The sequence below is a fragment of the Acomys minous genome, assembly GCF_964271855.1.
Source record: "Acomys minous genome assembly, chromosome: 18".
Classification (NCBI taxonomy): Eukaryota; Metazoa; Chordata; class Mammalia; order Rodentia; family Muridae; genus Acomys; species Acomys minous.
The window spans coordinates 45,945,350-45,960,178 of record NC_140501.1 but is presented as its reverse complement, the minus strand read 5'-3'; the positions used below and the strand labels follow the sequence as shown (position 1 = coordinate 45,960,178).

Below are 14,829 nucleotides of genomic sequence, written 5' to 3'. Positions count from 1 at the left end.
ACAACTAGGAAGGGAGACGCAGGGAGAGTGTGAGAGGTAGAGACAGAGAGACAGAGAGACAGAGAGAGGCTGTGAGGACTCGGGGCCATACCCTTTCCTGCAATAGAAATTGAAAGAGTCAAAGAGTGAACACTCCTCTAGAGCCTCCCGGAAAAGTGTGGCCCTGCCAATACCTTCCTTTCTGCCCACCGCTACTGCTTCTAGAATTCTGCCTTGCAAACTGTGAGAGACTGTATTTATGCTTGTTTTAAATTGAAAAGAGATCATATAATATATTGTGACCATGTTTTCCCTCCCTCAAGTCCTTCCGTATGTTTCCCGCCTCCTCACCCACCCAGCTCCGAGAAAAACGTAAACACACACATACACACCAGAAAACCACAAAAATGGAACAAAATATGCAAACAAAAGACCATTATGACAAAAAATACGTAAACAAATGCAATTTGAGACAAAATACATACAGAATTACCATTCTGTGTTGGCCATCCGCCGTTGTGCATGGCCCTGAAGTGTGGTTAATATGCCCAATGAGATTCCATTGGCAAAAACTACTAAGTTTGTGGGTTATTTGGTGTGACAGCCACACAAAAGTAGTAAAAAGGTATCCTTCCATTTCATTCAGCAGTTCTTGGTAGAACTCTATGGATGAACTAACTTCCTCCAGGATAACCATTCATTAGTATTTATTAGCACTTAGATCAATAATTCAATTAGTTTTTATACCCTTGTAATATTGTCCTATATTTATATACTTAAATAAATAAATAAATAAATAAACAAACAAATAAATAAATAACATTCGCCTAGGAGAATGTTAAAAATAAAAGATGTAGGCATCAGGTTATTGTGTAATTCAAATGCTGATTTCTGTATCCCCCATATCTGGTTTGCAAGCCTTGTTCTGAGAATCTGCTGTCTCAATGTTATATAAACACTGCTCCCCAGTTGTACCCTGGAATGATAATAAAGCGGCTTACAGCCAATTGCTGAGCAGGGGAGAGAGTAGGGCTGGACTTCCTGCCAGCCATGGGAGGAGGAGTTAGAGGAAGAAGGAGGGGATTCAGCAATGGGAGAAAGACAACAGGACAAAGACCAGGGAAATTACAAAGTCCAAGTATCTCTGGGATGTAAGCTGGGAGGAAACCAAATTATCTTAGAGGGTTAAGAATAGAATAATCACTGCTCAGTTCTTATGCTGTGAAGCTTGTTTAAATAATATGACACAGTTTTAATTATTTGTGTGATAACTGGATTAAGAGAGAAACAAACACAGTTTTATAAAAATAACCTTAAAAAGATTTAGGTAGTTTCCTGGTCTGTTGGGGGTAAAGAAACCCCTCATTCATTGTGCTTTCCAGTGTTGGGTATGTGGTAGGTTCTAAAATATTAGCCAAAGACCTTAAATGAAGCAGTGGTCTAAATGTGCATTCAACTTTGTGCACATTCATATAGAAATTCATGGCCAGCTGGCCTATCTGTAAAGCTGGCAGACCATGGTGTCTCTCTCTGTCCTGTTGACAGATGAAGTGACTGCATGAGGTGTTTGTAGCATAAAGATGCCTCTGCCTAGGACTTCAGAATCAACTTGTAGTGCAGTTCCTAAGGCCAGCGCGATGTTGATAAAGACCTTAAGGAACACTGTCAAGCACTTACAGCAGTGAACAGTGTATTCTTTGAGTCAGAATTTACTCTGACTGATTTTATGTTGTTTTAGCCTTACAATTGTCTGTAGAATATATTCTATTTTTTCTTTTGCAGATTTTGAAATTAAAATGTAATCATATTTTCTCCCCTTTGCTGTTTTTCCTCCAACCCCTCCCATAAGCCTTCTGTCTTAGTTACTTACCTATTGCCAATAAAACACCATGACCAAAAGCAATTTGCAGAGGAAAGGATTTCTTTCTGTTTAGACCTCTCAGGTCACACTCCATTACTGAGTGAAGAAGTCAGGTCAGGAACTGCAGGCAGGAACCTGGAGGCAATAAGTGGAACAGAAACCAGGGAGGAATGCTGCTTACTGGCTTGCTAGTCATGGAGTGCTCAGTTTGCTTTCTTATACAGCAAAGGGCCACCTGCCCAGTGATGACACTGCCCACGGTGAGGTGGGATTCTCTACATCAATAATTAATCAAGAAATTCTCCACAGTACAGGACAGATCCTCCTATAGGCCAATCTTATGGGAGCGTTTTCTCATTTAAGATTCCCTCTTCCCAGATGTGTCTAGGTTTGTGTCAGGTTGACAAAAAGCAACCAGCATAACCCCCATGCCCTCTTTCAGATTCATGGCCTCTTTTTCTTGCTGTTACACACACACACACACACACACACACACACACACACACACACACGTGCGCGCACATACCAACACCCCATATATATATATATATATATCCTATGCAGTCTGCACAACCCTACTTAGATGAATTATTATTTTAGGGCTGACTGCTTCAGAACAAGTTCAAGTCCAGCCTGGGTATCTGAGAGAAAGCCTACATCAAAACAACAGCAAAAAACCAAAAAACCAACCAACCAACAAACAAAAAACCAAACCAAACCAAAAAACAAAAATACCCAAACAAAACCAAAACCAAAACCAAAAATGAAAAACGAAAAACCAACCAACCAACCAAACCCATTTATAAACGTCTGCTATGTGTGCTGAGAACACCTGTGTCATGGTGGTGGTGGTGAGGAATGGGAAGGTGGAGGCCGTAGCCAGTCAGGTAACATTTATTCTTGAAACACTGTGACATTGTCCAGTCAGAACCGTTCTTTCAGATATAACGCAGACTTGTTATGTGTGGAATGGACTCTTTCCTTCCAGATGTAACAGTGCACAACAAATATGGTTTTCTGTTCACCCACCCTGCGTAAGTGTGGCCTCATAGGGACATGGTATTTAGAGTTGGAATGTTTGGGGTGGAGACTTCATTTATCTGCTTTTGGGTACAGCTTCAGGCATGTCTTCTTTTTGCGCTCTCTCTCTCTCTCTCTCTCTCTCTCTCTCTCTCTCTCTCTCTCTCTCTCTCTCATTTTGTCCTTTCTTTCTTGTTTCATCCATACCCAATCGTCCCTTCCCCCATCCCACCATCACACGCAACCCTCACTTCTGCCTTTCTACTTTCTATGTGTAGCCGCTCTCGCCCACTGCGTGTTCATTCATGTGTATTACTCTATGTGGTGCGATTCTTGGTTGTCCATTGACTACATCTAGAATTATATAAAACCTAAATGGCTGGGCATTGTTGTGAGGTTTTTTTTTTCTTAATTAAATCATTTGAAATAGGAAGACCACTTCTAATCTGGATATTTGAGGTGGGAAGATAAACCTTTAATATACATCTTTTGAAGTGGGGTGCTCCACCTTTAATCTGGATCACACATCCTGCTGTGGACATGGAAGAAGGGAAATCTTTCTCTATGCCAGGTTGTTTTCACTCTTGCTAGCAAGTCCCTTGTAGTGGGAGGTTTTGGTGTCTTTTTTTAATTTTTTCTCCTTTATTAATTTATTCTTGTTACATCTCAATGGTTATCCCATCCCTTGTATCCTCCCATTCTTCCCTCCCTCCCCTTTCCCCCTTATTCCCCTCCCCTATGACTGTTCCTGAGGGAGATTACCTCCCCCTCTATATGCTTATAGGGTATCAAGTCTCTTCTTGGTAACCTGCTGTCCTTCCTCTGACTGCCACTAGGTCTCCCCCTCCAGGGGACATGGTCAAAGGTGAGGCACCAGAGTATGTGAGAAAGTCATATCCCACTCTCCACTCTACTGTGGAGAGTGTTCTGTCCATTGGCTAGATTTGGGTAGGGGTTTAAGTTTTACCGCCTGTATTGTCCTTGGCTGGTGCCTTAGTTTGAGAGGGACCCCTGAGCCTAAATCTGCCTATCATAATGTTCTACTTGTAGGTTTCTAGGACCCTCTGGATCCTTCTACTTTGCCATTCTCCCATGCTTCTCTCATCTAGAGTACCACTAGAATGTCCTCCTCTCTGTTTCGGTTTCCTGGTAAGTGAAGGCTTTCGTGGGACATGCCCCTTGGGCTAATATGCAGATATAAGTGAGTATATACCATTTGAGTCTTTCTGCTTCTAGGTTAACTCACTCATTATGATCATTTCTAGCTCAATCCATTTATCCACAAATTTCGGGAATTCCTTGTTTTTAATAGCTGAATAGTATTCCATAGTGTATATGTACCACAGTTTCTTTATCCATTCTTCTATTGAGGGACACTTAGGCTGTTTCCATGTTCTGGCTATTATGAATAAGGCTGCTATGAACATGATTGAGCAAATTTTCTTGTTGTGTGCTGGAGCATCTTCTGGGTATATTCCAAGGAGTGGAATAGCTGGGTCTTGAGGAAGCCCTATTCCCATTTTTCTGAGATAGCACCAGATAGATTTCCAAAGTGGTAAAACTCATCTTATGTAAACATGTCTTAATCCCAGGTGTGGGATATGGGGCTGATTCAGATTGTCCACAGCAGCAAACTATTTGCCTTGTGTGGGCTCTGAGAGGGGCTCTTTGCCAGCTGCAGATAGTTTAATTCTGAGGACTCTGGAGAGGGAATAAATGCCAGATCCAGGAGAGAGATGAAGGCAGGGAAGAGGCTCTAAGAAGAAGGCTGTTGATGCCCCCCTGTGGCTCCTTTTGAAGCCGTGTGATGGGAAGAAGTTGGAGATGCTCTAACACAAATACTGGACTTGCCCCAAGGAACCCGAGGACTCTAAACAGCAGGAAGTAGCTAAAGACAACTATGTCCCTCTCTCCCCTGCTAACCTTTCTCTCCTACCTCTTGTTGGGGTGCTGGAAGGCATTAGGGTGGAGAAGAGAGAAAGAGGCTTAAGAAACCCCAATAAAAGAGTTAAAAAATACACACAACAGTCCATTCCTTCACTGGCATTAGAGTTTACTTCTTTGGGATTCCAACATATACTGCAAACCAGCTGAGACATCCAGCCTCGTGAACTGAGCAACATGCTGGATTCTTGGATCTTCGATGATAGGTAGCCATTGTTGGACAGCTTGTAAGCCATTCGAGTACGTCCTTATCTGTCTTTCTGTCTTTCTGTCTGTCTGTCTATCTATCTATCTATCTATCTATCTATCTATCTATCTATCTATCTATCATCTGCCTGTGTATTCTACTCTATAAGTTCTGTTCCTCTAGAGACCTGTAACCAACATATCCTATGCATTCCCAACTTCTGTCAGGAGCTGTGTCCTCTTTTGCTATCTAAGTATGGCTACCTCCTGTGTACCACACTTACATCTCCTCTGACTTCTATAGGCTCCTCCACCACTCGCCTGCTGAAGTGTGGGCATCACTCTTCAGTGTCCTTATCACATTACAAGACAGTTATCCCTTTTATCTCACTTTTCAATACAGTGTGAGCACCTTATCAATAGAGAATTTGCTCCATTAATCTTTGGATCCAAGATGGTTTGGGCATTTTCACTCACATGCTAGGCATTAAAAATGTTTACTGAGTAGACATTTGAGATAAATCAAATTGGCTCTTGTTTATTGGGGTTGGCTGTTACTAATAATCTTTATGAACTCAGTGCCTAAACAATATCTTTTTGCTTATGTAGGATCAGATGTTCCCAACTTAATTTCACATCAAACTGTATGAAGAATGAAGAAATGTCCACTCTACCGCCAAAATGTGTTTCAGTGCCAGGTGACACAACTTAAGAAACTACGAAATGGGAAGCGTTGAAATTGGGTAGAACAAATATAATCTGCTGATTAAATTGCTTGGAAAGGAGCTTAAGATTTAGAGGAAATTAAGGGGCATTATGTGCTGTATTTCCATTGATGAGAAAGTTAATTCTCATTGGGTGACAAAGATTAATGTGTGATTCAGTGTCAGGAATAATTATCTGAAATTGACGATGACAAACGATCTTCATGATGATGCTTTTACTGAAATGAAGTTATTGTTTTAATCCCTTCTTAAAATGCAATGGGAGAGGGGAGGATATTATGTTTTATTTTCAGGGTAATTTACCTAAACAAATATGCCACTTTCGGTGAGGCTGTTTGTGAATCACCAGGAAATTTGAAAACTCAGACTCGTCATTTAAATTCACCAGGGATGTATTTGTTTTATGAAATAAAGTCCCTTTGAAGCCTTTGTGATTAGTTTTCCCCAGAGAGCTGTGGGCATCTATCCTCTGGGGAAAGTGAAGCATGCCATTTTACTTTAGCACATGAAAGGGCAATACCATCCTGGGCATAGAAGTCCAGGCCCTCCTGTGTAAATTGTCCAGAGAGCTGAGATAAGTACCCATGGCAATATGACAAAAGGTGGCTTAAAAGCTCAACATGATCTCATCAGGATAGACTGCATGCCTTTCTTTTGAATAAATAAACTATAAATTAAAAAAAGAATTATGAATACAGTGTTTAAAGAAATCATTTGTAAAGCATGTTTGTGATAATATACAAATATCCAAGATATTTCAAAAGTCCTATAACTCAAAAATAAATAAATTTAATTTGGAGAATGTTAAAAAAAACAAAACAAAACTCAACATGGTAATTAGGAGTCTTTATCTTGGAGAAACTTTGATTTGTTCTTTTTTTTTCTTTCTTTCTTTATTTTTTTTCCTTTTCCATTAAAACAAAATCCAAGGCCAAAACTTTGCTGACACGAGCAAGAACTTCCCATGGAAGTTTACAATAAAGGTTCTAAGTTTGGGCTTCAAGCTACATAAGGTGGCCAGTGGATATATTTATAGCTCACTTAATGACTGAAGAAAGCAGAGGTGGACAGAAATTCTCAAAAATTTAAAGTATTTGACATTTGTTTGTAGTAACACGTTTTCATTGGCCATGCTAATGGGGATCACTGTGTTATCCCCAAATGTACACATCATAGGCTGTGATCGAAATAACCTCACTTCCACTGCCTCTCTTCCAAAGCTGTAGTTTTTACTACTTTAAATTCAGATCCCCTGGAAACTCTGTGTTTCTAAGACTATAACATAAATGCCAAGAGACTCATGCCTCCAGAATAATTTTAAATTTGCTTATTTTTAGTGAACACACGTTAAGGAATTGATATATAATTTTGTGAACCTATTCCTCACTCTAAGAAGCAGGCATAAGGAGGACTGACAAATGAAGTCACTGAGTTGCAGCCCCTCTCACCACCCATGAGCTTCTTAGAAATGCAGACTCAAATTCAAGTGCACCAGAGTGTTCTAGAAGTGCAGTTCCAGGCTATTACTGCAGGACTTTAGCTCAGCCATTTTGCCGGTTTGTGCCTCAATTTGTCCATCTGTTGGCTGGATAGAGAGAGCAATGCCAGTCTCAGCGCTCTTGTTCCTAACCGTGGAAAGACCCAGAAGCACAGGCTACCCTGGAAAGAGAAGGCTCCACCAGGCATCTGGCACATGGTGCACTGAATGCTACCAGCTTTCCATCAGAGAAAACTCAGTGTACACATAAAAGCGGATCTGTTCCCTGATGGAATGCTGTGTCTGGAAAGATGATATTTTCCCTGTGAATTCATCCTGTGTTGATGGCGTGCATCATTTGCCATCAGTTCCGAACATCACGGAGCTGCAGTCAGTAGAAAGAAAGCAGAGAGGAGAATCATGATGCCAGGTAGCTCAAGTGCAGTGACCAGGGAGGGCAGGATGTGACAAGAGACAAAGATGGAGGGAACAGAGACCCTGAGCTCAGCTGAGCAGTGATCAAATGGAGGGCAGAATCACAGATAGCGGGAGGGTGTCAAGTAAAACTCCAAGAGGCAGGTAGCAGGCTTGGTGTGACTCAGGGGAGATTTAAAGATGAGTTGAAAGGAAGAACTTCAAGTGGGAGTTTCTGGGAGAGCTGAAGAGAATGTGATAGACTCAGAGGTGTGTGTGTGACAGCTAGAATCACAAGATGGACAAAGCCGTGAGAGCTATATGAGAGCCGCCCTCTGTGCTGCATGTGGGGCTGTGCAGGAAGGAAATGACTCATCACCTTTCTCCTCCTTAGAACATATTGATGATGGTGCATTCATCTTGCCCTGTTCTCCTCGGGGTCCTCTTTGGACAAGTTACTTCCACTTAGTCCGTTCTGGTCCCCACCCACTAACTATCATCAGACATCTTCTCAGTCTCAGTGTGCCTTAAAATCACCTTTCTCATTTACTGCCCCCACCCTTATCTACGTCTTCAAAAAATGCCTCCGCTTAGATCACAGGTGCTGCCTGGAGCTAACATCTGTTCTGTTAAACTGTTCTAAACAAGAGCTACAGAGGTGCAGAGAAACTAGAAATGAAAAAAAAAAAAGCTGGTACTCTACATGATGCAAGAAAGAAAAGGGTCAGAATAAGTCGATAGTGTAACATTTGCATACATCAGAGGTGCTTATGTCATGGGGCTTATGTCACTGTTGCCTCGGTCAAGACTTTTGAAAAGAATGGCTCCTCAGAGGCTCTTGCCCATTCAGGGTGGCATGCTTCCCACATTGTTTCTTCTGTTCGTGATCTAGAAAGAACTGGCTTTAGTTCTTCTACGTTTTGTGCTTGGATTACTCTTGTAGTTTGCTTTCTGTTGCCATAATCAATGCTGTGATCAAACACAACTCACAGGAGGAAAGGTCTTTGTGGCTTACACTTCCAGGACACAATCCAGCATGGAGGGAATTCAAGCCAAGAATGCAAGCAGGGACTGAAACAAACCATGGAGGATGCTCCTTACTGGCTCGGCCCATGGTTCATGCTCAGCTGGTTTTCTTAAATAGCCCAGACCTACTACCTAAGGATGGTGCTGCTCGCAGTGAGCAGAGCCTGTAGCCATCAACCACTAGTTAAGATGCTCTTTCAGAGACATGGCCGCAGGGCAGTCTTATTTGGGCAGTTACTCAGCTGCGGTTCTCTCTTCCCAAGTCACTCCAGGTTGTCTCAGGGTGACAATAAAAACTATCGTAGTTGCTCTGCAGGGATGCTTTTTAGCAGTTTTTGATGGGTCCATCTTGCGTTGGTATTGTAAGTTTTGACTCATTAGGCAATATATCAAAAGCTCATTTAGCCTTTCTGACTATCTCTTATTTTTCAGTCTGTTTTCTTCCCTTCAGAGTGGCTGCCATGCTAGAGACTAGGGTCTCTCAGCCTTCTTCACAGATGCCCATGGAGTCATTAAAATTTTGCACTAATCAAATGTAAAAGGAGATGGGTGTGAGGAAGTTGACTGCCCTGGACTCTTAGGCTGGACCCTGGGTTTGGAGTGACACAGTTTACTTTCTTGATAATACTGAGCAGGCTTTTAAAATAATTTTCAGTAATATGCTATTAGATAAGAGAAAACATATACATTAAATCAAATGAGAAATATTGACGAAGCATCTGTAGCTTGTGACATGCCTAGGAATTTATGACAGTGACAAAAAATAGGGAAGTTCATAAGGAAAAGCTTTGTATAAGTGTGACAATATTTATAGAGGTTACTGAGGTCTATAATTTGGCTCATAAAATTATAAGAATGAGACAATCCTCAAATATGTGATTGGTGGGGAATGGCTAGATTGGTAAAGTGCAGGCTTTAAGTTATCTGAAACAAATATGGTTCTTTGAAGGCCATTTGGAGAAAGACCTCACATCATGGCTGTTGTCTGGAAACTTTTTGGTAACATCTCAAGAAAGAGCTGGTACTAAAATTGGCAGGATGAGAGGGAAGAAGTTAGTCGAGAGGTGAAAGTGGCTGTCTTATTTTTTAAAATGTGGTATCTCTAAGTGTTCTTGGTGACTAAAGAATAATTATGTAGGAAAACACAAGAAAGGGGTTTCAAAATGAAAATAAACAAATGTTGTAAGTTGTAGAAATACACTGTACAAAAGCCTGATTATGCAGTGATTGCACGGACCAATTAAGGTTGCAGTAGCTTCTAACCTTTAATGCCTAAAAACTGGATAGATCACACTTCAGCACCTGCTCTTGGACCTTTCTGATGCCAATGTTCATGCTTTAGAATGTTCAAGGCTTTGTCAGAAGCATCTAAGAATGAGTTCAAAAGAGTGAAGAAGACCGGTTTCTTTCTTTCTTTCTTTCTTTCTTTCTTTCTTTCTTTCTTTCTTTCTTTCGAGCACATCTCAATTTTTATCTCCTTGCTTGCCTCCTCCTGTTCCTCCCCCCCCCTCCTCTGGGAAGCCTCCCTTCTCACTTAGAGAAAGGACACGTCTCCGCCCCAGTGGCCTTCACTTCAGTGGCTGTACTTAGTAGCATCAGCTGATCACGATGGGCCTGTAGACAAGTAGTGGTGAACTCTGGTGTCCCCAATTGGATCACTTCCCCTTGGTGGGGAGACCCGGTGCCACACAGAGGAAGGGGAAGCAGGCTATCCAGATAGGACCTGATAGGCTGTGGTCATACGGTGAGGGAGGAGGTCCCCTTCTGTCAGAGGTCTAGGGGAGGGGAACAGGGTGAAAGAGGGAGGGAGGAACAGGACGATACAAATGAGGGGATAACAATTGGGATGTAATCTGAACAAATTATAATAAAAAATGATACTTAAAAAGAAGTTTTATTCTTAGCCTTGCTGAGGGCACAGACGTGGATTCTTAGCCCAGGCCTGCAGTAGACACTTGGTGTGGCATCACCACGTGAACCCAGGGAAGTTCAGTCAAAGCCGTCATGGAGGCATTGGATCGTGTACTTGTCCTCCTTGCCTACAGCTGTTTCTGCTTCTGGTGTGTGGATTCCCCCTGGAAAGTCACAACAAATTCTCACCCCGCTGGCACTCCCTTCCTGAGACGCTCTAGCTGGGCAGGCTAGAGCCTGGTGTTAAGCCTTATCCTTGGGTGTTAAAATGTCACTTCTTGTTGTGGGTGTTCACCTCATGCACTGGATTTGTGTCACTCCAGCACAATCTCTTAGTCACACGGAGGTTTTCCCAAAGCACGGGATTGTGTCTCATTTTCTCGTCTTTTCCTGGGTGCCAAGGGCAGTGCCTTGACGCTGAAGGTGTTTGATTGCTGTCTGTTGAAACGAATCAGCATTGATTGAACCCAAGCCCTGGGAGATTTTTAAGACCATAAATGTGTCCTGAATTTGTAAATGGGCCAGAATTTCGTGGGTAGAGTGCATGCTGAGTAATTCTCCCCAATAGACAAGCCGACTATTCTAGAAGCTAAAGCATAATGATGATGATGATGATGATGATGATGATGATGATAGAGTGAGAGCAAGCGTGAGCCAGAGAAGCCCCTCAAGTGCAAAGAAACAGTATGTGGTGCCCTGTATACACCAACACTCTTGCCCTTGCTTCCACTGTGCTTGTGTGAACCTTTGAACCTTTGGTTGGACTCAGGGCTGAATGCCGGAAAGCTGAAAGGCTGATTTTAGATGTCAAAAGAGAGGATGCAATTAAATTCACTCTTTTGAGGAGCTCTGGGAGACCCTGGAAAGAAATGTATTCATTCCCTCTGCCTTGGTCTCCTCTAGTGGAACGGTATGGCTGAGAGCCCTCTGGTTCCCAAAGGCCATAGTATTCTAATCTCTGGCTAAATTAAGCAGCACCAGAGAGGACAAAGTGTCCAACTTGCTGTGAACAATAGGCTTAAATGGAGCACCAGGAGCTTGTGGAGCTAATACCCTCTGCAGTTCCATCAGCTCAGGCCTCATCTGCAGGGCCAGCCCAGAAGAAGGAGTCTATTATGTGTCAGATAGACGAAGGACCAACGTTTCCTTTTACGTTGCCGCTGGGCAGCAGAGATTGCAAAATGTGTTTCCATCATGTAATGTTTCATCCCCTAAAGCCAGGCCTGCGACCTCCATGCCCTTTCTTGACTATTCAAGGACATAAAGCTGTGCCCTGCTGATTATGCAGTTCTTGTGACATTAGGAGAGACAGGTGAGGACAGAGTTCCTCAGTTTGCCTGACAGCAGGACAAAGGATCTCAGCCCAAGACAAAGTGGACCCACGTGCTGAGATACTTCCATCAAATGCCCTGGCCATTGAGTAAGAAAGAAAACAAAATACAAAAAACAAAACCAGAAAGCCCAAAACAACAACACCTTCACAAATCTTCTCCTTTAACCTCTCTTGAGTCCACTGACAGCCTGCTTGCTGTGGGTAGATTTGGAGAGGACAAGAAATCCAATATATTCTTTGTGTCTTCAAGGATGACTAGGTGATTTCAGCTGTATATGCGAGGCAGTATGTCCTCCTGTACAACGTAGTCCTGAACATATACGTGGGGACTATTTAAAGTTAGGAGCCCAAAGCCTGACACCATCAAGCAGCTGTCTGTACTGAGACACATCTGACATAAAAGACAGTGGAGTGGAGTTCGTATATGTAAAAAGAGTAAGTTGGAAGGTGGATGGAGGGTTTTGCTTTTTTGAGAATAGAATAATTACTAGAGTGAGAATGCATCTGCACACAGACTTAAAAGTCTGATGAAGGTTTATTGTCTCTTTGGGGTCATAGTGTTGTACTGCTATTTCTGCCAGAGTACAACAGTCTGTGAGATGGTAGAGGTGTGGGTGTGCAGCGAGAGATGAGCCAGGCAGGCACCAGATCACAACATAGACTTGCCTGCTAGTTTTATTATTTTTCTATTAATTAGATGGTATGCTGTCTTAGTTTGGGTTTCCATTGCTATGAAAAGACACCATGACCATGGAAACTTTTGTAAAAGAAAACATTTAATTGGGGCTGGCTTACAGATTCAGAAGTTTAGTCCATTATCATCACGGTGGGAAATATGGCAGCATGCAGGCAGATATGGTGCTGGAGTTTCGGAGAGTTCCATATCTTGATCTGCCTTAGCCACAGAATTTTGACAAGCTTTATAGTACCAGACATGAGTTCCCACCCATGGATAAGCCTCCAATCTGATAGAAAGCAAGTGGGTGCTCCCATAACAGCCACACCACTATTGCACCAATAGGGGCATCTTCCCTGGCATGTTGACATCATCGCCTGCAAGGGTCATAGCTGGCAATACCATTGATGACTTCTCCTTCCTGGCAATTTGTGTAGCACTTTCTGGTGCTGTATAACTAGTTAGCAGGGAGGAAGATTCCAGCTCAGTTCAAGCTTAATTTCTTTATATCTTTCAACCAAAGGATTTACATATATTTTTATGCTAGCTCATTATCCTTATTGCATTTTTTTTGGCATTTATGCCCCTTATTGTTTTCTATTTTTTTCAAGGCTACTTGACTATTCTGATTTCATCTTGTGCTGTAATTACAGAGAAAGGAAATGAACAAGAAGAAAGAAATAAAACTTCAGGTTGAGAGAAGTGCTAGAGAAATAAACTGTGAACATGATTAGGTGGTATATGTTTTAGGGCTTGTGAGTAACACAAGAAGGAAATAATTGGGGCATCCAAACAGAGAGGGGAGTGTGAAAATGGCCCGGGGTGGGAAGGAGTTTTACATTATTGAGATAAGCAAGAACCTGCTAGTCAGGTGAGCAAGGGAGAGGAAGACAGGGGCCATGTCATGCAGGACCTCCTAGGTCACCACAATGGAGGGGTTAAAACCGTCCAGTGCTGTGTACTGACTTAGGTTTCCATGGGACCAGTCAGGGACAGGTGTTACTTGGGCTGCATCCTGCAGTATCCAGCCCGTTGAAAATCAGGAATCTTCTCCCTCTATCTCAATAGTCCTACCACTTGGCATTGTGTAGCTGCAAACCAAGCAAAGGAAGTGGCAAGTGCGGTCGTTTATCATTCCTCAGAGTTCTGCAACTCGTTTTATGAAGATAGTTTAACTATATCAACCCATCAAATGTTAGAGGAAGTATCTTGAGTGTTAGAAGGTTAGATGTCATTAAAAACCAAACTAAACCAAACCAAACCAAACCAAACCAAACCAAACCAAACCAAACCAAACCAAACCCAACCCAGCCATTGTTAGATCACGTCCAAATACAGTTTTGAGTTGCCTAACGTTTAGCCACTTCCACTCAGAGACACCTGGAATGTTTCTGTTTTAAGACAAAAGCAATTTCTGTGAAATACATCCATTTTCTCTGCCTTTTAATTTTTTTCTATTAAATTTCCCCTTGTTTGAAACATAAAAGCCAGCCTGAGTGTGAAGTGTAGGTAGAGGGAAGTCTCTGCTTGTTCTGCTCTGCTCTTTGCAGAACCAAGAGCATCTCTCCTGCTCTCTGCTGGCGTGTGTGGGGTTGCTGCCAGGATGAATGCTGGGTGTTTCACATGTATTCTCTGCACACATGTGGATGTATGTCAAATCGGCTGCTAGCTAATTCTCTAAGAGATGCATCTTTGCTGCTTCTTTCCCTTGACTCAGGAAGCTGGAAGTCTGTCATCTTCAGGACTCCGATCCTTACATCTTTTCTGACTTGCATACTGCATGAATGTGTAATGTCTTGCAAAGCATTGCCCTTCTCCCTGCTGGAAACCCTGGATTTAAAAAAAAAAAAATCAGCAAAACCATTGTGTTCAGTGTAGGGATTTGGATTAAGAGCAGAAACCAAGTGTGAGAAAAACAACAAAAACTTGATTCTTTGAACTCAACGCTGAGAGTACTCAAGTGAATAGCCCAGTCGCGGGGCAGACACAGGGTGACTTTGGGGGCTTGCAACGAGAGACACGGGAATAAATACAGTGTCTGGGCTCCAACCATTTCCCCTCTGCTGTGGTTCTCGTGTGATTCCCGACACAGTGACAGAAAGACTACCTACAGTTTTTAAGTGATGCCAGCCAGATCCTTGTTGCTCTTTCCTTTTTGTTTGTTTCTTTGTTTACTTCTCAAGACAGGGTTTCTCTATGTAGCCTTGGCTATCCTGGACTCCCTTCGTAGAACAGGTTGGCCTCAAACTCACAGAGATCTCTGAGTGCTAGAACTAA

The 14,829-nt window shown here is 42.4% G+C and overlaps 1 long non-coding RNA gene across 1 annotated transcript in view; it reads left to right on the top strand.

Annotated features, from left to right (window-relative positions):
* The window catches only part of LOC311589251, a 93,672-nt gene extending 87,960 nt beyond the window's left edge, over positions 1-5,712 (top strand). The window contains exon 4 of the long non-coding RNA XR_014776470.1: positions 5,600-5,712. This is a non-coding gene — a long non-coding RNA (uncharacterized lncRNA). The remainder of the gene's footprint in view (positions 1-5,599) is intronic.
* Positions 5,713-14,829: the final 9,117 nt, after the last annotated feature.